The sequence below is a fragment of the Dermacentor variabilis genome, chromosome 10 (genome assembly GCF_050947875.1).
Source record: "Dermacentor variabilis isolate Ectoservices chromosome 10, ASM5094787v1, whole genome shotgun sequence".
Classification (NCBI taxonomy): domain Eukaryota; kingdom Metazoa; phylum Arthropoda; class Arachnida; order Ixodida; family Ixodidae; genus Dermacentor; species Dermacentor variabilis.
Genome location: NC_134577.1, coordinates 42,968,590 through 42,992,720, shown reverse-complemented (window position 1 = coordinate 42,992,720; position 24,131 = coordinate 42,968,590). Strand labels below are relative to the sequence as shown.

At 49.3% G+C, this 24,131-nt stretch overlaps 1 protein-coding gene across 2 annotated transcripts in view; it reads right to left on the bottom strand.

The window, feature by feature from the left end:
- The window catches only part of LOC142560413 (uncharacterized), a 235,936-nt gene that overhangs the window by 59,246 nt on the left and 152,559 nt on the right, over nucleotides 1–24,131 (bottom strand). The window contains exon 1 of one of the 2 annotated variants that reach the window (XM_075672509.1): nucleotides 11,110–11,811. The exons of the other annotated variant lie outside the window; for it this stretch is intronic. The gene's annotated coding sequence lies outside the window, so the exon portion shown is untranslated. Of the gene's footprint in view, nucleotides 1–11,109; nucleotides 11,812–24,131 lie in introns of those variants that run through there. 2 annotated transcript variants of the gene reach the window in all.

Genomic DNA, 24,131 nt, shown 5'->3' with positions numbered 1-24,131 from the left:
TTGTGTGTAAGTCGTACTTAACGATTTTTCCACATTAGCTCGAGAAGTCCAATTAATTCATGTAGCTTCCTTGTGCCACATAGAGGGTCTCGGTACGGCTGGTTCGAAATCATTTTTTTGCCAGAAACGACGTCCGGCACTGGACGCGAGCCGCCGAGGCCGGATTTTCCGCGACATGGCGCCCTTAACGCCATCGCGTTAAAATAAAATCAAAACGAGATAGAGAGAGAGAGAAACACGGTGAAACGCGCACGCGTTTATGAATACTTAAAGGCAACATCGGTCATTCGCTGAGTATACGTCAGATGGAGCCACATACACCATAGGTAAAGGCTTTACCAGCTTGCGTACGGTATCTGCGCCTTGCCAGCAAGTTCCTTAAAGTGCACCCGAAGCGGCTTTCATGACCAAGAAGAAAACCTGCGTCAGTGGCACAGTGTGCCAACGAAAGAAGTTGCAATAGCATGTTCATTGAGTGGCAGTATTGTGCGAAGTGTTTGTAATGAACAGCGCGGTGGCGACGTCGCCTTCAAGTTTGCCTCCCAGCGTGCCCTGACGTCAATGCGGCACGGCAGCCCAAGCATGTCTTAAAGAAGAGATAAAAAAAAGAAAGCCCTTGAAATCTGCGAAGTCACGCTGACGTATCCGCGCTTGGGTATCGGCGCGAAATTCAGAATTGATTTTTTCTTATTCTGTCTTATTTTTCATTTAGTGTCCCTTTTAAGAGAAGCCTGCGGGTAAATGAACAGTTGGATCGCCAAGTGGAATACCAATAATCAAGCATGGCAGCAGTGAACATTGATCAGGGAGAACACTGGCGGGGAAATGCAGGGAAACCGCAGTGTCCGCACATAGTTCAAGCCGCACGGCGCAACATAAATGAACATAGAGTCCCGTCACCGCCTCTTCTTGTGCATAATGAGGGGAATGTCGGATTGTGCCGTTTGTGCAGGTTTCGCAAAGTTCATAACGAGGCCGCGGTTTGCGGAAAGCGGAAAGAAAAGTAAAAAAAGAAAACCAGTCTTATCGGCACACAATCGTTTGTTTCGAAAGCGCAAAGCGCTGACCAATGAAGTCCGGCCGTGCCGCTATGTAGTGTACTGTCCACTTCTGTATTTCCACTCGTTTTTGTAAGTGTTCTTTTTTTTTTTTTGAAGATGTGATTTGGGCAGCGCTGATCCACCGGGCGTCAGATAACAGGGCGATACATTGGCCCCGGCGGGGAGGACGAAACAAAGAATAAAAAGAAAAGAAAAAAAAGGGGGCTCCCAGTTCTTGTTGAGATACCTAAGGCTCGCCTGCGGGCTTATAGTCACTGTCGCGAAAGTTGAGTAATTTTCCGAGTACTCCGCGTTTACGAAATGTTCCACTACAGACGCGACCCGCCAGTGCAGAGGACACTTAACTGTTCGGGCGAACGGCACATATAGATTCCTCAAACCCGGGTACACTTTTTCGACGTCATCAAGTGCCCTTCGCTCTGTCACAACACCTTTTCCCAGAAGTGCATGTTTATTTTATTTCTTCCACTTTGTTCTGCCACTGAGACTGCCGTCGTATCCACGGGTCTGTGTGAAAAGTATCGTTGAGGCAGAGACTGGTTACGAAACTGGCGCTTTTAGGATCGATAAGAGCGCGAAATGTTCCAACGTGTGCGCCATTTGCGTCATTGTCATTTATGAAACACTCAACGCGGGCTGTTCAAGCGCGCACCAACGCACAACACTTAAACGTGCACTAAAGCAGAACCCTAAAGCAGTTTAGACGGACAAAGCGTTCTTTCAAAAGTCTGTTGCCGTTAATTTCGAAAAATTATTATAAGAGAAAAGGGAGGTCAGAAATTCGGTACTTTTGAATTTCGCGCCGAATCCCCAATGCCGGTACGTCACTGTGACTTTTTTTGATTTTGCGAAACTGACGCAACCAAAACACGAGACTTGAAGAAAGGGACGGCGACTTCGAGGAAGGTCCCTTCCTTCAAGTGTCATGTTTTGGTTGAGGCAGCTTCCCCAAAATCATGAATCACCAACTGGCCTACACCCACACTCTGCTATGTTACGTCACTGTGGCGTCACGGATTTCAAAGTTTTTTTTTGTGTATTTAGGCTACGTTGGCTCAGCAAAAAGTTCCCGAAACTCTCCATGTTTAATCTTGGGCTTCTCTAGAACATAATGCAGTCTATATCGGTACTGCTAAAGCATTAACTGGGACCTACAAGGCGCTGTCGAAACCAGTGACGTCACAGCGAGCTGATACGGGGTGTGCAAGAAGGCGTCGCCACCTGTGTCTTGTTATTGAGCTTTTTCTGGCTTACCGAGAGCGTCTTATCGTGGTCAGAGCGGTGCCTTTGACGTTGCAGAATAGTTTGCCGATACAGAAGAAAACATTTTTCTCTTTAGTCTCTAAAGGTAGGCAATAAAGTTTAGACTAATAAAGTGTTTTTTCAACAATAATTTCGTTAATTTTGTGGTAAGAGTTTTATTACTAGGAGAGGGGGCTTTAAGGCTAACCTGCAACATTTGTCTTCTTTTTCTTCGTTATTTTTATTATTTCGCGCGGAAATTATGGCGCCAGTACGCCAGTTTGAGGTCAAGGAAGGCGACGTATGTTCTCGTATTCGGCCGTCACGTTGCAGTGATACATTACCAGACTTGCTAATTTCTACCTCTGGCTATTTTAGAATGCCATGTACTGAAGTGTACAGACTTCTACACTTTTGCTTAGAGCGCTTGAGTATTGCACTGAGAGGCGAAGACAGCGATATTTTCTGTTGCTGCTTGGTTTTACAGACTATGTTTGTGAGGCCACAATAGTGTCACCTGAACCCGTGAGTACCACAGTTTTTACCGCGGTTTACGCAGTCTATTCGCTGCATTGGTATTTACTACTATTTTTATTGGATGATATATATCGGTGAAGATGTACTCCGCATTTCAGCCTGTCCAGGAATGACGAAAGAATATAACGGAACACAGAAGAGCTAGAAAACGTGCAACACTCTGCAGTATCTATCTGATTTCTTCTTTATTCGTATTTGCTTGTCTAAACGTGCGTTCATGACCATTTTAGTAATCTTGTCTTACTTCATTACTACTTATGGAAATGAGTATTGGGTGTTTGCTGTGACGAGAGCATGTGTTTGTAAAAAGTCTTGCTATGTCACTGCTGGCCACGCTTCGCCACCTGACAGGTGAGGCGCACAAGTGCTTTGCGGTTAGGTCGACCAGAAACGCAACTCTAAAATGAACTGAAACTGCATTGCGGTTCTCTCGGCAAGAGCGTCGACGTCTGTGCAGTGCTGGTCGTTGTCATGAGTTTAAATATCTAAACGTTCTCCTGTGGGCATTTTGAATCAACCGGTCTCAATTACGCCCCACTGCGTTCTCTACGGGCAGTAGTTTCGCCATAGCTGCGCATCGCTGGGCCACGTTCGAGCTTTGTGGCGTTTATTGTTTGAACAAAGGGGGCTATCGTACATTTTGCAAGCGGCACGCCGTCCCGCAACTTTCGATAAATCCCGAAAGTTGCGATAATGCCGCGTGTTCCTCAACGTCAGTACACCGTGGCGATATGTTGGATCAGCCCGTGCTGCAAGTTGGTGGTATGCGGTTATGCTAGGAAAATGCCAGCAAACTTGAAAGTAGAAAAAATTGAGAAGCAGACACAGACAAAGCGACAGGAAGGTGGCTTTGTCAAGAGTCGAATATGCCTTTCATTAGGCGTTCTGTGCAACAACGAAAAGAAAACAAAAAACGTATCCGTCCGCAAGCCAACGTTTCCATAAAGGGAGTTCACGACACACTGCACCCAGGATGATGAATTGATTAAATAACAGTCACCAATCAAATCAACATCAATTATTCCGACATGTTCACAACGGGCTAACGAGATGTTACAAAATGAGGCAAATACTGCATACCTCCTGACAAATCTAATTTCCAGCTTCCTTTGTATCCTGTTTCTTGGACAAGGAAGGAAAGAAAGAAACAAAGCAATGACGCTTCACAAAGGAAAAAAATATGGCCAGGTATTATTATAATAAAATTTTGGTGTATAATACCTCGTACGCTATAATACCGATCCGCCCTAAAGCCGCGCCACCTCAGCAGAATGCTCCGGACTATCAGCGACCATGTGCCGGGCTTCAGCGTGGCCAAATTTGCTGGGCAGTCTTTAGAAAGTCTGCAGATGTTTTCATAAGACGTCTACAGAACGTCGTGAGAGAGACGAAAAAAGCAGGGATGTTAGACAGCTTCGCGCGTGGTTGACTATACCCTGCACTTGGAATGTACGAAGGGTGGACAGCGCGATTTGAATGCAGATAGCCCGTGCGCGCGTTGCCTTTCCACGCATACTTTCGCATTCTGTTATTTCTTGTCCCAATGCGACTGTCCTGAATATAATGTTCCGAGACAGTCCATGGCGTCCGTTCTAGCGCACCTGGACAATAGACCATTGTCAGTTGCAACCATTTTCACATATCGCCGACAGAAGACATCCCAGCTGAAGGCGACGAAGGGACTACTTCGGTTTATGAAGGACACGGGCTTGGACAAGCGGCTGTGACAGTGATGTCGCGTACCGCGCAAGAGTGACGGACTGTAACTGACGATGTGCTTGCTGTGTTATGTGCTCTCTCTCTCCTCCCATCTTTCATCCCCCCCCATCCCGCTCTCATGTGTAGGGTAGCAAACCGGTTAGGCTACACTGGTTATACTCCCTGCCTTCCTTCTTCACTTTTTCCTTCCTTCCTTCCTTCCTTGTCCCAATGCTTTTCTCCGCTAGCCTGGGGAGTGATACTTCGAAGCTGGTGCGGGTCTCGGGATTCCTAGCAACTACACGTGCGGTAGAAGCACTGACGAGATTAAGTTAAACAGATGCATCATGGGCTACAAGTAATAACTGCAGAGTTGAGCAGTATACGGTAGGTAATTAATTAGGTATTCAGTGATTATTGCGCACTTATTGCCGCCTCCAATGATGTGTGCCGAGAAAAAGGTCTCCGCGGCACTGTCTTGAAGAAGATTGGCTCTTTCTTTTTGAGGCACATGATATAGCGTGAAGATTTTCGACACAGCATAGAGGAAAATCTGGCGCCGCTGTCTGCGCAGGATATCAGCGTATATATAACAAGTAAGTGCTCATATAGAATGATGCGTAGTACAGGGGTTTATCTAAAATTAGTCTTTCTGGCTTCAAACATCCTTCACAAAATCCAATTCGTCAGCCCGATATTCTTTGTGTGACAGTGATAACGTGACCTGAAGTTCTTTTCTATGAGGAAGTTTTAGCTGGGCCCAACTCCGGCCGCCTATTCCAATACATGTAAAATGCAGTAATGCTTTTTTGAGATAACCCCTGGACCTATTTTAATAAACTTCGTTGCGCTTGAGAGAGAAAGGCACATTCTAGTGCCTGTAGGCAGCAAACGTTTAATGTATGTCCTGAATCTTTTTCGTAAATATTACCGAAAATAATCAAGCTTGAAAGCTTCTCCGCTTCAGGTTTATTATGAAATGCAGTTTTCAGGATATTGATATCTTTTTTCATTGCTGGGCTACAGAGTTGTAACCACCCGCCGTGGTTGCTCAGTGACTATGGTGTTGGGCTGCTGAGCACAAGGTCGCGGGATCGAATCCCGGCCACGGCGGCCGCATTTCGATGGGGGCGAAATGCGAAAACACCCGCGTGCTTAGATTTAGGTGCACGTTAAAGAACCCCAGGTGGTCCAAATTTCCGGAGTCCTCCACTACGGCGTGCCTCATAATCAGAAAGTGGTTTTGGCACGTAAAACCCCAAATATTATTATTATTAGAGTTGTAACCGTGACGCATAACCGTGACGCAAGACGGGAAGCTAACAGCTGGCCCGCCTCCTTGAAAGGCGCTGCAAAAAGTACGCTGACCACAACGTAGTTTACAGCGACGTCGGCCAAACTGTCAGCCGCCAGCTTGCTAGCTTTTGCCGTTGCTTGGCGAGAGAAGAGAAAGTTTTTGTCGAGATAGCGGCCGACCTGGTGGGGCGGGGGGGGGGGGGGGGGGGAGTAGCTGCGCGAGGCACTCGTGGCTATCGCACCGTTGAGCGCGGTGCTCTTCAGCGCCACAGTCGAATGTTTACGTTTTGCTTCCGCGCTTTTTTTCAGAGACGTTCTTCCTCGTTGCGTTCTACTTTCACACTTTTGCTGCGCTGCATCCAACTTGTTATTTTACACAGACAGCTGATAGCTGCCGTGACACGGGTGTACAGTTAAGCGAGCTCAAATATACAGTCGATATCAGCCACGAATGCGGCGATTCGCTGGAGCCGCATTCTTGACGTCGCCGTAGGTCCTTCGCGGGCAGCCTTCCGGCAGCGATCAAGATGACGTGGTTACGACGCGACGGCAAATTGTAATTACATATACGTTCCCAAGGGTAGGAAACATGAAAATGTGAGGAAGCACGGGCCATATGCTACTCTAGGGCGGATTGTTCGCGCAACGCTGCTTTTTTCTTGTCTATATGTACGCATCCAGAAAAAGACGCAGGAAGAAAAGTGATAAGAAATTCCTCTTCTGTAAAAGAACGCCTTCAGAAGTTCATCACGCGCATAATAAAGCCCAGGAAATAAGTTCCGGCTGAGTCAATGAGCTGCGCATCGCAGACCACACTTAACACCTAACTTAGATTTCGGGTAACGCACCATCGCTTGAAAAGTTTTCTGGTTTCATTATAAGTTTACCAAGATCTCTCTCTCTCTCTCTCTCTCTCTCTCTCTCCTTATATATATAAAGATAAGCGCGCCTGTGAGCTGTATCGGTATTTGAAAAATCGAAAAACAGAAGTTTATATCGACGTTCCAGGCTATATCAAGAACTATTCTTCACTGAGGGCGGTCCTCGGCCGGAACGTCGAAATAAACGTTGCTGTTTTTCAACGGGCATTTTACCTTAAATGCATGGCACTCAATTTTACCTGCTGCCACGCAAGTGCAAATGCTGTCATGCGTTTCGTATAAGAGGCGTAACGGGACAAGTATACACGACCTCCAGCGTGGGCGCCAACGTTACCACAACAATGGATTCTCGATGATTTCCAAACGGCGTGTCATTTTTCTTTTCTGTTAGCCATGTGATAGGGACTGCTGCCAGTGCTTTTCTTTTTTTCTTCTCAAGGCTGTTCCTGACTGTACTTGGAGATGTTGCCGTTATTATAAGCACGGGCGTGGGTGAGGGAATGATACCGAAGCATGCCGGGAGACGGCGGTGCCTGCGGTTTGCCTCCTCTCCACTTGGCCTTGCGCCCTCTGGTGTTAAAACGCCTTGTCCCTGGAGTGTTTTTTTCGACGAAACAAGAATGCCCGCCATTTCCTCTGCGGCAGAGATTCGAGCCCCACTTACCTCGGTTTACGTTATTATTAAGCCTTGAAGATAAAAAGGTTTGGAGCGCCAGATAAGATAGCGCCCTCGGTTCCGCTTCTTTGCGAGTAAGGACGTGTAGAAACCGTTTTGAAATGGTGCGGAAAAAAACCGAGCGGTTGCGCAAGGGTGTTTGGTAGCGCTTACGTGGTCCTGTTATGCTTTTTTAGAAGAAGTGCGTATATGTTTACGGGTACAGTAAGTGTGTAGGCCAGCTATACGCAGCACATTTTTTAGCGCATCCAGTAAATAGACGGTCTGGTCTAGTTACCGGCATGTGGCTCTACACGTTTCGACTATTGTCGCAAATATGTCCGCGTAGTATGCATAGAGAAAGAAACATTGATAGGCAAGCAAAGCAGTTCATGAGACATCTATAGACGATATATATATATATATATATATATATATATATATATATATATATATATATATATATATATATATATATATATATAGACCATAGAATGGTGGACTTAATGGTGCTTGGCTTGTGATGTTGGCCTGCAGCACGTCTTTCGGAAACTTTCTTTCGGGCGAACAGCGAGTAAATTAATCACGAGGGTAGCAAGTTGTGAACAAAGAGGAATAAGCAAAATGTCTCAGTGGCACACTCATATAATGTAATGTGGTACTTTTATACCAGCTAAATAGCTTTGGAGAGCAGCAACCGGACCATTCAGTGGCTTATGCAACACTTATTGCGTCATTCCCGAAGTTATTGTTTGCCTTCCACACCAACCAACCAACCGATTGGGGCATTTGGGAACTGTTAGTCTAGCTAGCTTACAATGGAGCAGCCAACCGCTGTAATATTCTGCAGCTCTTCATTTATCTGTCAAACAGAGATGGTTGGGTAGCGTTCTTAGAATGGCGTTGTGCTGAATATCGTTTCAGAGGTATATTATCTTATGCTATCATAGTCATAACAACAGTCACGACCTGCCGCGGAGGCGTAGCGGCGATGGTGTTGCGCTGCTAATTTCAGGAGGTCGCGCGAACAAATCCCGGCCGCGGAGGTCGCAATTCGATGGGGATGAAATGAAAGGAAAAAAAAGAGAACGTCCGTGTCCCGTGAATTGGCACGTTAAAGATCCGCTAGTGGTGAAAATTAAGCCCGAGTCGCCCACTGCGGCGTGCTTCATATTGAAACAATGGTTTTCACTCGTAAAACCACAGAATTTAGACGACAGTCACGATAATTACTCTAAGAACAGACGGAGCGCTGGAAACTCAAGTTGCTAGTAAATACTGCAATTGCCCTATTGAACTTCGAGAGACATCGTTCTCGGTGTCGACGGTGTGCATTAAAGTAGACCGAAAGTGCTTCCGTCAAACGAACGCGAGACTGCTCGAAAATAGCCATGCATGGGACAAATAGTTTACTTCCCCAAGGAAGTTGTTGCATGCATTGCCTGTCGTTCCGGAAGCCTATCTACTTGCGTCACAAACTACGTCACACACCAGCCTCTCACGCGACACAGTCGCGCTATATATGTATACCGGCGCTATCCGGATTCGTTCGAAAGCGGTCGCGGTATGGTAAGTACTAACTGCGGCAAATCGCTCTGAGGACACATAGCCGCGCCATGAAGCAAGAGAGGGAAAGACGTGGCAATGGTACCCACGTGCCTGCTGCGCTAAGTCATGTTATGTGTGCGCAAAATTCTCCCGGAAACGGCCTGTTTACAAGCGATAAGAAAAGTGATCCGGAATGCCACGGAGGACTAGCCTTTATCTGTATGCGCAGCCCAGGAGAAATTGTATGAGTGACGAGCGAAACAATGAACTCAACTTGGAGAATGTGGACACGTTCCTTTCAGACTTCGTAAAAAAGTAAAAACAACAGTCGCAGTTTCGCCCGGAAGGCGAAGCCTCTATTGCGATAGCAAATTACTAGACAGCTGTGCGGAGTAAGGATGGTAGTTTTATCGGCCGTATAAACTTCGAAGCATTCGCTTACTAACTGAATTAACAAGCATGGTGTAAGCGCGGACAAGCAAACATGAACACCTCACATTCGATGAGCGCGTACACTCGCTGTCAAGACGCTGAACGCTGGTGTGAGCAAGCGCGGCAGCAGCAGCGAGCGAAGTGACGTCCGTGCGGTGTATCGCTTCAACGCGAGAGCGGCGAGAACACAGCGCGCACAAAGGTGTGAGCCGTCTGCAGATCTCTTTCAAGATGCTACGCCCTTGTCAGTGGAGTCGGAGCCCCCCCCCCCCTTTCGTTCACATATGGCGCGCGAGATTGAGCCGCGATCGTCAGTTGCCCTTGCAACGGGTCGCGAAATGCGCAGTTGCTGTCGAAGCACTTAAGAGCACTGCGCCGCCCCCTCTCCCTCCCCTCCCCACACGGCCTTTCGCGCTACGGGAAACGGCGCGTTTGCTCTCCGCTTTCTTTTTTGCGCGCGCCAGATTGAGCTGCGATCGTCAGCTTCTCTCGCGTGCTTTCACTGAAAGATACAGCATACGACGCGCGGCGACTGTGCTATCGCTCTTGGACTTTATACGGAACATCACGGGGACGGCGACGCCGACGAACGCGCTTGAGAATCCCAGCCGAAGCAACAAGTCATGTCTGAAGTTTAATGAGATTGCTGTTGATAGAACTCTACCTACGTTGTCAATTAAAGTTCGTGACGGCATATGTGACGGCAACATTTTAAACCTACGGAGTGTTAATTTGCCTACAAGCCTAATCAGCTTGTCCTACAAAACACCGCAGGCAATCTTTTTTTTTAACCATACGGCAGACAAGGTCACATAGCGATGTACAGACAACGAGCAATATATGCTGTGCGTTTGTCGCAACGAAGGCAGCCGTACAGCGATATAGCGTGCTGTTTACGTTCCAAGAGTCGCTAGCATAACACCATGTTGCGAAACCATGTGCGCTCATCCTGCCGTAAATTGCTCGCCCCCTTCAATTAACAAAAAGTTGTTCGAGAGATATCGACGCCCCACTCGTGCAGCAATAACTTCGTTCACATAATGGTCGGCAAATGCAGCGCATCGCTATTACCTGGCAAAGCTGAAAACACCGGTTTCAGTGGCACACGAAGGACGCTGCGCAAACGGAGGCTTGTAAAGAATGTTTTTTTTTTCTTCCCGAACAAATGTGTGCCGGACTCCAGATAAGCAACAACAGCCCGAACAAACGAGAAAAACACAGTATACAATGAGATTGCTGGAAAAAAGTACAATAAAAATTTATGTATCTAAATAAATTAAGCAACGTTGCCTTATATCTACGTATGGAGGCATAACATATGAGTATTATTTTTTTTCTTTTTCGCGTGAATAATTTGTGGCTTGAGTGCCCATTAAGCAATCAAGTGATATGATAAGCGCAACCCATTGCTCGTTCTAAACGATGAACAGCTAGTTTGGAAGGAAAAAGAAAATGCACAGGAAACGGAAGTTACGTAAGACCAGGGCACTGGCGTATACAATAAGAAGACAGCGCTCAGATACCTGGTACACGCGCAAAGGCTATCCTGGTCGATGCACGTGCCTGACCAGCATAACATCGTCGCGTCGTCATAGCGTTACGTCACCCCTCCCCAAACACTTGCCACGCCCACAGCGGGAATGCTCGGGCCCGTTGCGATTACGAGGTGCCCTCCGACACAAGGGGAGACCGAGCGCAGCAGCAAGAGAGCGACAAGCGCGCCGACAACACGAAAAGCCGACACCGGAACAAGACTCACGATAGCTTGATAGCCGTCATTCACTCCTCCGCGGTGTGGACGAAGCTCGGCCGCACAGTGCTAGGGGGACAATCCATCGCGACGTCAAGGCGATATGCAGGTTGTGTATACAGTCAACACACACGCACAAACACACACACAGTCAAATCCAAGTCGCAGTCGAAACCAAAGTCGTTAAGCGAGAAAAATCCGTGGCGATCGCGACACCGCTCATCGCGCCCTGCGTGTAATGCTTCGTCAGGGATGTTGGATCACACCCGTCGCACGTGGTCCCAGCGGTCTTGGCGATCGAGCAACAACGCGAGCCTCTCTCTCTCTCTCTCTCTCTCTCTCTCTCTCTCTCTCTCTCTCTCAGGTCGGGTCTCGTGGCCTCCTTGCCGAAACGTCCTCGTCGCGTACGCGTGCTCCAGGGAGTCCCCAACGGCGGCTCATCGGAGTCGGTCGCGTAACGGTCTGCTCGTCGACGTCCAGGGCGAAAGAAAAGAAAATGCGAGCGCGACCGAACGGAGGAGGAGAGAACGAAAGAGAGAGAAGGAAGGGCGCGAGGAGTTTGCGAGAGTGCCACTACGCTCGAAAGGAAAGGGATTCTTCTACACTAGGCGGTGGATACGCTTTCGCACAGCTTTCAAAAAAGACGCGTGCGGCAAAGTGTACTGAAGAGAGAAAGGAAGAGAACACGAAGGAGGGAGAGAGAGACAGTGAAAGAGGAGAGAACAACAGCGAGGGTACGGCGGAGGAGGACGGAGAGGTTGCGAGAGCCCCTCTTATCGGAGCGCTTAACTCACCGTTCTTCTTGCTCAAAAATTTTTTTCTTCTTTACTTTCATCGCTCTCGTCTTCTGTGTGTTCTTTTATTGCTGCGACATTTCGTCGTTAAGCTAGCTCGCCGGCTGGCTAGCTGAATTGGCGCAAGGATCGCGTGGTTCCGAATTCGGCGCCACGGGGTCGCGCGGCCGTGGCGTTGACGTGTGACGGAGCCGAGAGGTTTTTGGTAAACAGCAGCGCGTCGGACGAGTTTGCCCACGAAAGCCCAGCGACTGGAGAGGGGGCATTTTTCGGGTCGCGGTGAAAGCGAACGCGCAGACGAATGTGCACGCAATTTAAACGTGGAAGAAAAACATGGCGACATGCGCGAGAGGCCCTCGGCGGGGGCGGAGGCGGAAACATTGATAACGCGTGAAGAGGGAGAAACGGCACGGGCGATGGAGAGACTGGTTTATAACGCCACCGTTATCGGAAGGACGCCAGGCGATAAGGATGTTGGTTTAGATTGAAAAGTGCGGATGTGGTGAGGCGCTTTCAGAGCGCAGAGAGAGAGAGAGAGTAAACAAAAAGGAAAAAGAAAAAAAAACGCCATAAGTCCCTGTGTTAACATTTGGTTAGACATTGTTAGGTTAGGTTAGGTGTCCACGTCTATTCGAATGCGAAATGAAGTCGGAAGTGTAACATGCTTCCAGAAGTATCCCCACGATCCCCACTTCAGCGTTCTCCGCCGAGTGTCATGCTCTAGGTGATTCCAGGTCATCAATTATTGGTGCGCCGTAGCGGAAGACGAAGTTTCCTGTAGCGCGTGCCTGCATTAACGCCCGGAAAAAGGGTCGATCTCCGTGTACTGAACGTATACCGACTAGACGTCTCCTCTACGTCACTGTGTGCACACATGTAGAGTACTCGGAAACCGATCCCAGATTCTCACTGAAAACTAATTCAATATCTGGTTGTTTCCTGTCTCTTATCTATCAGTCGCAGTGCAGTGGGCTCCAGAAAGATGAAATCAGAGCTAAGTGACGATCAAGCAGCCTGTTGGCCGGATGTGAAAGCGAAAAAAAGCAAGAAATACTACTATTTAATAAACGTTTTGATACATATACCGCTATCTCGCTGAACGCTGCTGATGTCATGCCAATATCGCGGAGAATGAACAAACAAGTCGAGGTGATCCGAAACAAGGTCATCAGTTCCATCTAACACGAAGGCTATTCGATGCGATAAAGACTTGTCAGCCGGTAACATTCGGTTGTGTAACATGGCCTTCGAGGAGATCACAAGAAACGTTGTTCTAAGTTATTTGTTTTTTTTTTCTTGCCATGACTACATAGATTTGAGTTCACTGCCAGTGATCAAAAATATAGCGTGGATAATATCGCGTCTGAGAACGATTCCAGCTTCCGAAAGTATCGCGCTACCCTCAAGAATTTCGACAGTCTGCACACCGTCATATATACCCTTACAAAGCCGCCTTTCTTTTCTTCTTTTGGTTTATAGATTTGTCTTTCTCGCTAACTAAATTATACGCACTCTCTACAAAGAGAAGTCATCAACAAGCGCACTTGCTTTGGGCTATGGTGGTCTGTACAATTCCTGAAGGGTTGTTCACCGCAATTGCATAAACACTACTCGCCAGAGGTGCAACACCGTAAGCTTCAAGCTTGCAGGTATAGACTAAACTTAGCAGTAAACCGGCTACAGACGTTGAGCAGACTACGTTGCACAGACCACGTTGCACACACAACTAATTATAGCGAGACAGGAAACGGCAGATCTGTTAATCAGATGCGAGTTCCCCAGTTCGCTACCCTGCAGGTGGACAGTAGAAAAGGGGTTTTAGAAAGAAGGAAGAGGAGAAAGAAACACAAAACAAAAATCGGGAAGTACCATCGGCTGTATTTTGTGCCAGTGTCCGCAGCACTGTGTGTTCAGACGCTTGCTCAATGTTGCGCTTAGAGTTGGACGGACGACCGACCTCTGACGGAAGAGATAAACCTTCAGAAATAGACGTGACTCGTCATCTCGCCAAAAGACCGCGAACGAATTATCGTGCTTTCTTTTCCGATATACCGAACTCCGTAAACTAAGTTAACTTTCTTTTTTTGCGAGACCAAAGGGGGGTTCGAACCTCCGACCTTAGCAAAGAGCGGATCAACATTTGCGCGTGCCCCATCGCCCGCTGCGCAGAAAGCGCACGAGGCTTGGCCAAGTGCTCGCAGCGCAGATGGGGGAGAAAAAAACAAGGCCGTAAACAAACAGAAGTGCGAAAAAGCAAGCAAAGGCAGCAAGATATGCCCAAAGGGGGGGATGCCAGTGGAGGGGGGGGTCAGAAAAGAAAAATGGAGCACCTGGCATGGGAAGAGAATGTAAAAGTGTCGAAGCCAGACAACAAACTCGCCTTATCTGCAACCGAGTTAGCGCTTGGGCACCCTCCGAAGCGAGATAAGAGGCGGCACTCCCCAACCAACGCGAGGGTCGACCTACCTATGCGCTCGTTGTGAAGCGCGTGGTCGTAGAAAAAATGAACTCTAGGAGGCCGACTGAGCCCGGAGCTCCTTTTATGAGGTTCGCGGTAACTTATACCGCCGACGAAATTTCTCCCGTTTCTTTTGGTTTTTCCCAGTTCAGGTTATGTGCAGCGAACGTCGCGCCACATCGCGAACTGCCTACATAGGCGGCTGGTTCTGCTCGGCAAATAGTTTTGCTCGCGGGGTGCTTCAGCTGAAGCACCGAACGGTTAACTTGAACATAACTCAGACAACCATTAGCGAGACACTTTGAGGCGTGACCTTTGCAGCAAGTGCGCCTTGTGGTATGTTCAGTGTGTGTGTGTGTGTAGTGATTTTTGGATGAGAGGAAGAGAGAAGTGCAGTGCCGTAACTGTCTCTCAAAGGAGGACACCTCAACAGCACTGCAAAGGGTAAAGGGAGTGGGGAATGTATGTTCGGGGCACTTGGTTCTAGCTATAGATTTGGCTGGCGTTCTCGGTATACACCTTGTGAGATCATCCGAAAGGGTCAGGCCAGTGTTGTTATCAAAGGACTCTGGCCGAACTAAGGTTTTCCGAGACACGCTGACTGGCACACCCGTATCTAAACGACGTAAGGAACAAGAAATTTGGGTCTTTCGAATTGAGCAGAAATGTTTTACCATGATAGTAGATGTTGTGACCATTGCGGTAACTGCGGCGGTGTTAGTGCCGCTCATTCTCGCCTCTTTTCGTCCAGTCTGCGCTTGTCGTCGTACGCCCCCCCCCCCCCCCTCCAATCGTACAATGCTCATCTTTTAAAGTATCACCAACCCCTGTTACTCTTCGGTGATGTTGAACGCGTTGCGCAGCAACGCAGTAACATAAGTCAATACAGCGATAGCAACTAAAGGCCCCGGTGGCGAACGGGCGAACTTCTGTAATGTTGGAACCGACAAGAAAAGTTGCATTTGCGCAGGTATAAGGTTAAAGTAAGCGTTCGGAAGCAATTATTACGTTAGTTTAAGCACTAAACATTTCACTAGCTCTGTTAGACGACGCACCACACGAACGTCTGTGCTGTCTTGCGTCCACTGCTCCTGTCCCGTCCAGTTGCACTGGTCACGTGCCTTAATGGGGTAGCGTTGTACAGGGAAGTTGCCGGATGTCGTTTCTGGTGACGTAAAACATCAAGCGCGCCGATCTCTGAGGCAGTGCAATTAAGGCGTAGGTAGGCCGGTCCTGATGCTATACCAGTGCGCCATACGTGTCCTCGGCCTGCTCGCAAGGGCCGTAATGCGACAGAGGCGCCAGGATCGACAAAAGTGTGGCGTTTAACCGCACTTGGCGCGTTTAACTGCAGTCGTTGCGCTGTTGCGTTATAGGTGTACTACTGAGAGTGGCACGACGCATCGTAAGTGTAGACAGAGCCGGCAGGTCATAAAGTCGGGGTGAGTCGAAGTAGCAAGCGCCGGTAGGTCAAGGTCGTAATGGGGTTGGCAGACGGCATCAGTCTGTCGGAGATTGTAACAGTTCACGGACGGCCACTCGAAATGCGATGAAACTCATGTCCATGTGGAAGTATGATCGTGGAATGGCAGGACGTGCCATAACGCTACCGCATTACGGACGCTGAACTGTAGCACGAGGACCTGCAAGAGTTCAGAAGCGGAAGTCCTCTTGCGGCGCGCTCAAACGGGCATTCTTCGCGAGTGGAGACTTCACGCGTCGCTTTGTCACTGGCCCGCCGCGTTGGCTTAGGGCTCCTTCCGACACAGGCGACCGACAGCGGTCGCGCGACCAAGTTCGTCGCAAATAATCTAGAACGGTCACTTTTCTCGAAACGCGACCATTTTGGGCCAGTCGCTCGCTGCTCGATTTTGCCGTCGCGCGGCCAAACACACACACACACACACACACACACACACACACACACACACACACACACACACACACACACACACACACACACACACACACACACATATATATATATATATATATATATATATATATATATATATATATATATATAGTCGCGAAACTGCTGAACCAATCAGATGCGTAGGAAGAGGACGTCTGTATACGCTGACGCTTTACTTTTTACTTGGCGATAGCAGTGCGCGCAGACTCGAATGGCATATCAAGGTCCGTTACGGAGTGTGGAGACTGGCCAGTCGCACTTGCCGGTGTGAACACGCTTCGCGCGTTGAGTCGCTTTTCGGTCGCCAGTCGCTATCGGCCGCGCGAACTCCTCAAATCGTCGGTGTGAACGGCTGTGGTATGGAGCTGCTAAGAACGAGGTCGCGGATCTCATTCTCGGCCGCGGCGCGCCTCATTGGCGTATCGTGGTTTTGGCACGCAAACCCCAATGATTTAATTAATCGTCATTTGGCGTATGTGCGTAGTGCACTCTACGCACATATACGCACACACGCCACCAAGGAGGAAGCTCTCACCCGGACCGGTAAAGGGAGGCGCACAGACGTCGAAGGAACATGAAATGCAGCATAGATTACATCGTTGCGCTGTAGGCGATGCCGCCTTCTAGCGCAAACACGTGTGCATAGACGTAGTTTTACGGGCAGAATACTAACGCGTGCGTTGTCCCAGCATAGGTGCAACTCGAGGCAATCAAACACGTAATCATCTTATTGTGGGCGTAACCAAACATGTGGGAAACGTACAAGAGCGCGCACACAGACACAGTGACCCCAACGACATATCGTGGTGCTGTTATCTTCCCTAACGACTTCGCTATTTCGCACTCTGCCTTTCTTTACAGCTTCGAAACTCCAGTGTACGCACCACTGACGAGTACATGCAGTGCCTCTCAGTAACCTTGGCGTCAATCACGAAGGGGTGACCCGATGACACGTACATTTGAGAACTCGAAAATTCGAATACTCACCTCCGAATAACACAGCCAAGCCTTTAGAGCAAGAATACAAATAATTGTGCGGCGAGTTTGGGAACGTTCGACCTATCGCGCACCTGTGTTTCGATTCAAGAAGACGTTTGAACCCGCGTACATGAAAGGTGAGCTTTCAAAGTCGTATAATATTTCCCTTATGCCCCATTGTGCTGGCGAAACTGAGGAACGAGTGAATTTTTTTTCTCTCGCTTTATGCTTCTGCGCCTCAATTGACCAGTCCGCCGTTAACTGTAGCAGAAATCGTAAACCAAACTCTGCAAAGAATGAGCGCCTATCGGTTGATAGAGCCGGACGCGCGTTGAGAAGCCGTTCCATAAACAATTTGAAATTTAGCTTAGAGAACGATTATTGGCGCGACTGGGCCGGGAATGAATGCTGGCCACTGTATTTCGCTAGCACAAAACTTCTGGTCACCGTGCACCGTGTTTCAGATGTGCGCGGTCTTTCATTCCTACCAGCCGCATCGGCTGTGTGGCTGTGCATGGCCCTCTGCTGAGCGCGACATCGCATCTTCGATGTCGAACCGCGGCGATCGCAATCCGGTGCGGCTCAATGCAAAGGAAGTTCGGTCTATATCAAAGGACCTCAGGTGGTCGATATTAGCCTGTTCCGTGCATTGGTCGAAACTGGGCTCGCCTAGTTTTCTCTGAATGCTTGGCTGTGCTTTTTGTAGATGACAGAAGACAATCGACAGGACAGCGCAAGCAGCAGCGAAGTCATTCTTTCTCAGGGAGTTAAAAAATATATATTGACAACTGGGGTGTGGCCATTTCTTGCTCAAAATTCGAGACATAAGTGCGGCGTGGAAGGGGTTAAATGCGAGCCCCTCATTATATGGCGTGTGCTGTACCACATAGGTTTTGGTTGGGGAAGTGGAGTTGAGTTGAGCGAAGTGTCCCAACTTCACTCAACCCCATGAAGTGCAGGGTTAGCAGTACGCCGGATACTCTCATCCGGTTAACATCCCTGTGTTTCCCGTCTTTCTATCTCTCTCTCTAATTTGCACAACCTGAAAAAAAAAAAGTATATTCCATTGCTCCGTAATTGATGGCGTTCAACAACTGCATGCTGCTGCATGGGAACGTGGAAAGGTGATGTGGTGATGAGTTTCATAGCCTTTCGTCGCTTTTTTTTTCTTTTTTTGAATGTTCAACAGCATCGAAATGACCTCCCGCATCTGCGCCCGCCTCCTCTCCATCTTAGTGTCTGGATCATTTTGTCCTTTTCTCTCTCTCACCTATCTCATCCCATTTCCCCTCCCCCAGAACAGGGTAGCCAACCGGAGATAATCTTTGGTTAACCTCCCTGTCTTTCCTTTGCCTCTCTCTCTCTCTCTCTCTCTCTCTCTCTCTCTCTCTCTCTCTCTCGAGTTCTTTCGTGGCCTGCTTCAACGGCAATCAGTCACCTTGTGGCTGTGTCTTCCGTAACTCACTCAGCGTGGCGTACCCCCCCCCTCTCTCTCTCTCTCTCTCTCTCTCTCTCTCTCTCTCGAAAAAGAAAACATGCCTTCTGCGTTGGCATCCCCAACAGCCCAGTTTGTGAGGGACGTGGTTGTGGTTAGACGATGGCACATCCAGTCTGCAACCGCCCTCGACGGGTTTTGCCGAACAGAAGAGGCAGGCGCTTCTCGACACCCTGGAGATAAGGTTGACGAGCGTCATCTTTATGAACGAAGGGCTCTCGGCTGCTTGTCGGTCTCGACGTGCAATTGTCCAGCAGGCTTTAAAAGCCGAGTTCCGCCTGTTTATTTAAAAGCCGACGAGCGTATCTGGCAGACTTTGGACGTCCTAAATGTCAGGGTCTCACCTCTCGTTCTTTTTTTTCTTTTCGTTTCTTTTTTTTTCTTTCTCTTTAGACTGTCTCTGCCGGCCCTTTACCTCGCGCGCACGCTTGGCGCCAACACATTTGTTCTCCGGTTAGTCTTCGGTCTGCCTTCTTTCATTGCTGGCTTTGATTAACCGATCAGTTGATTTATCAACTGCAGTTTACGATAGGTAACGAGGCACTGGAAGTGGTAAGGGAATACATCTACTTAGGGAAGGTAGTCGCCGCGGATCCGGATAATGAGACTGAAATAATCAGAAGAATAAAAATGGGCTGGGGTGCATTTGGCAGGCATTCTCAGGTCATGAACAGCAGGTTGCCATTATCCCTCAAGAGAAAAGTGTATAACAGCTGTGTCTTACCAGTACTCACGTACGGGGCAGAAACCTGGAGGCTTACGAAAAGGGTTCTGCTTAAATTGAGAACGACGCAACAAGCTATGGAAAGAAGAATAATGGGTGTAACGTTAAGCGATAAGAAAAGAGCAGATTGGGTGAGGGAACAAACGCGAGTTAATGACATCTTAGTTGAAATCAAGAAAAAGAAATGGGGGGGGGGGCAGTACATGTAATGAGGAGGGAAGATAACCGATGATCATTAAGGGTTACGGACTGGATTCCAAGGGAAGGAAAGCGTAGCAGGGGGCGGCAGAAAGTTAGGTGGGCGGATGAGATTAAAAAGGTTGCAGGGCCAACATGGCCACGATTAGTACATGACCGGGGTAGTTGGAGAAGTATGGGAGAGGCCTTTGCCCTGCAGTGGGCGTGACCATGATGATCATGATGATGATGATTTATCAATATGTTGTTTCATTTCTTTGTTTGTTCGCTTAGTTGTTTACTTATTTATCGCCTGCTTTTCAAGGACAATTGAATCTTCATATACGAGCAACTTTTCCCGTTCGTCGTTCTGTCTTCCAGAATCGGAATCGGCTTATTTCAGGGCACGAGATAGCGATTACAAGCGAATTCATGTTTACTCGCTACCAGTGTATAATTTCTTTGTACCCATTTCTTTTTGCTAATTCCCGGTATGCTCCCCTCACGCAATACTCTTGCGGGAGCCTGTACGGTAAATGAATGAATGAATGAATGAATGAATGAATTATTTAATTAATTGAGAGAGTGGGTTGCATAGTAAGAAATCGATTACGAAATTCGCGCGCTCATTTGCTTCGACAAATACGCATATAAAGACTCATCGCCGCAGACAAAAAAAGCCACCATCGTTGGTAGTTTCCTGGAGCGGCCGATGAGGCGCTAGCACGTTTACAAGTATATTGGTGTGAAAAATGAGGAATGACAGGAGCGTAATGCTGCAGGAATTATCATCCACGAATGACCAAATTTTGCGGATCGTTGGATGTGCCGCGGAGAACCCGATCCTAGAGCCGCTTGGAATGAACGGGAGGAGATGGAGAGAGCGAGAGAGGCAAGGAACAGCTGTGTAGGCGTGAGGTGCTGCCAGAGGGCACGTTTTTAAACGAACATCCCTGGAGGCAGTCGGGAGTACACCCGCATTTGCACCCGGCAGCGAGACGGGAATTAAAGCGGTCATCCCGACGGAGAAAATCCCCGATGAAGAGAGGGTGATGGAAAGCAGGCGAACAGTACGCGGCTGTGCCAAACTCACTATGGAGGCGACGATGAAGAAAGCAGAGCGCGTAGGAGGAAGAACTCGTGTAGGCGACGGTGTAAATCACGCTTAATGGCGGCTACCACGGCGGCTCCAGCCGAGCCCCGAGCCGAGCCAAGCCTTCTACCGCCGCCGAGCGAAGAAGCGTTCGGCTGCCGCAACAGCGCTCGCCTCTTATGTGCCTTTCTACTTTTTTTTGCTTTGCGTCTGTCTGTCTCCAGTTCTCCTAGCGTTCTTCTTCTTAGCTTCCTTCCGTTCATCCGGAGGCGAGGCCAACGCCGCGAGCGCGCGGAAAACCAGATTTGGACTCCCGTGCGGCAGGAGAAGAAGCTCCCCTCTCGGGCGTCCGAGGAGCCGTCGCGAAAAAGAGCGCTATATGCCGTGGCCGCCGATGAGAGCGAGGGACGGAGAAGGCGTAGAAACGAGAGAAGAGAAAGAAAGAAAGGAAGAATAAGAGAACAGAACAAGGAGGAATTCTTCTTGCTCCTGCTTTATAACCCCCCCTCAGCATCGCTGTGTTTTGTGCTTTGCGGTAGCCCCTCGTAGAAGAAGAGGGCACGCCAGGATACTGCACCCCATTTAGGAGCGAATAATGAAAATCTGCCACCCCCCTCCTTCCCTCCTCCGCCCAGCAGTTTCTCGGGAGGAGCTGTACGCTCGTTCCTTCTAGAGCTGCGGTGGCGGCGTTGCCGGTCTCTTCATCTGCAAAGTTTGCGGCCAAGCCCAGCTCTAGCGGCTGCGCGGCGGTGACTGGTGATTTATAGCTAAGTAGCTGCAATTTCTCTTTATTTCGTCCCCCCCCCCCACCACATTCTCTCTCTCTCTCTCCTTCTTGCCCTCTAGCTTTCCCGTGCCTTGCCATTTCCGCGCCGTATTAACGCGCGCCAGGTTCTTGCGCCGCGGACCGCCGCCCTTCCCTCATAGAGTCGCCTGCTCGCGCCGCCCACGAGGTGGAGTTGTGAAGTAGTGGGGGGTGAAGAGCAGTAGGGCTGTTGAGAAATGGAATGAACAAGAACAACGCACGCTTGCGCGCGACCGTGGAAGGAACGAACGGAGGCCAGAAAAGAAAAAGACCGAACCAAATGTTTTGGGCGAGTGAGGAGACGCGCGGCAGCAAAGGCTGCCGAGAAGAAGGCGGCGGCTGCCGCAGGTTTGCCACTGAGGTGGCGCGCGCGCGCTCTGCTTGTTCCCGATAACGAGCTGCTAAGGGCCCCGCGGTTGCCAGACTGCGCGCCGCGTGGGGCCCGCGCGCGTCTGCGCGAGCTACGTAACTCTCGACGGCTGTTTCGGAAAGTTGACCGCCACTTCCGTAGTGTACGCCGGTGCTTTCTCTACAGCCTTACACGGAAATCCGATTACGTCGGTAATTGGGCTCGTTGGAGGCGCTATACCGACGCCTCCGAAGTCCATTTCTCGCTTCTGTGACGGAGAAGAGGCCACCTTCGCCTGTTGCCAAGCTTGTTAGGGACGTGAAAGTAACGCTGACGCTACCTTACTTAGGAAGTACCATCTGTGTAAGTACTTTTAGGAACCCTTCGCTGTCACAGAGTACATGCGGAAAGCACGAACAGTTGCGCTTGCATATTGCTGGAGCGCCAACGATTGTACTGCACGCTAGATAGATCTGTACGCCAGATAGACTGAACAGCCCTAAGAAGAAAGAACAACTGTGTGAAAGCTCATAGTCACCCATCTACTAGCTTACGCTAACATAAAAAAAAAAAATCAGAATCTTACGCAGTTCGCGAATCTGTGTATGCGAAGCTTCCTTTATGTACGTGGATGCTCGGTGTTGACGCCGCGCCGTGTTGAGGTTGTGTGATGTCACATTAACGTAGATAATATGTTACGTTAAGTAGATACCATTTCTATGTTAGTAAATACTCCATCGCGCATGTGTGATGCCACTGCTTGCGTTGAAACAGTCTACAGAGCAATAAGTTCGGTTGAACTTATTTCTTCGACGACGCGAACGATCGTCACTGCCTCACACTCGAACGTCGATTGCACGTGCCAGGCGAAACGTTGATAAACTTCCTTTTAGGTATGACTGAAACCGATTGTTTTTCTTGCCGAGACAGACTATCGACCATCGACCGACTACTGACCGACTATCGACTATTGACCGACTATCGACCGACTATCGACCGTCGAGTGACCATCGACCAACCACGAAAACGGCCGATAGAGCCAAGGAAAGCTATTCGCTTTAAAACCGATACGACGGCGATCTTCAGCGACAGCTTTCACGCAGCGCACCGGCGTTCTAGCGCAGCGGAGGGCCGAGATCTGCACGTGCTGACTGCGTGCTGCTGTATAGTGCGGTGCGGAACGCCGGCAAGGCGGCGGCGGCGGCGGCCGCCAGGCAACGGCTTACAGCGATCGCTCAAAAATAATACGCCAATGAGGAGGAGGTTGGGGGAGCGCTGCGGGTGGAAGAGGGGGGGGCGATGGGTTGGGGGGGGATGGGTAAACGAACAAACAAAACAAGAAACAATACACCGAAAACAGCGGCGTATGAGAGAAGAGATGCGACAGGGACGAGTAAGGCGGTTGCGCCGCCGAGCGGCGGCGGGGGGATCCGCGGGGATTTACGGCGCGGTACGCACGCACGTACAGACACGCACACGCGGGGCTTCTGCCGCCGGCGTCGGCATTCTCTTCTTTCTGCATGAATTTGAAATGAGTTACGCGCACCCGCAAGCGTGCTGCCGGCCATGCGCGCTCTCTCTCTCGTCCTCCTCACGTCCACTTCGTTCATCTTTACCTTTCCCTGCATCTTGTTTTCATATTCTTCTCTTTTTTTCTTTTTTCATGTGGCCCTTGCGCTAGCAACCGCGTCTGACTCTCCAGCGCTGCCTCCAGCTTTTTTTACTTACCGCATTTTTTTTTCTCTCTCTTTTATTTTGACGGACTGGATTTTGGCTGCAGACCGTACGCAGTCTGGCTTCTGAAGAGACGGCGCACGCGGTGTACACGGCCTCGTAGTTAGGCATGGCTCAAGCAGGGGGTTTCGAATTGTTCGCTATAATTCCATTATACACTGACATTCTTTTCCATTCTTTATTTTTCGTTTTTTTTTCCCTACGCGAATATATATGGCCCTGCAGTGGCTTCAAGTGGAAGGGAAGCCTGTGATGAACATCGAAGCACTTTTCTTCTCGTCGGTCTTAATCGGTTCACCTATCCTTGAGCAAGCCCGCGGTGAAGACAGACTTCGGCGGATTTGCATACGGCGCCCCCAGCTAGCCCAGCTTGCTGTGGTTTCACGGCGGGTTGCGATGGGTTTCACCCTACGTCGTACTGGGCGCGCGGATATAAGCCAGAGCGTGAATAGAACAACGTGCCGAAGGTTATGTGCTTATACAACTTCATGTATGCGCTTTGCTTTGAA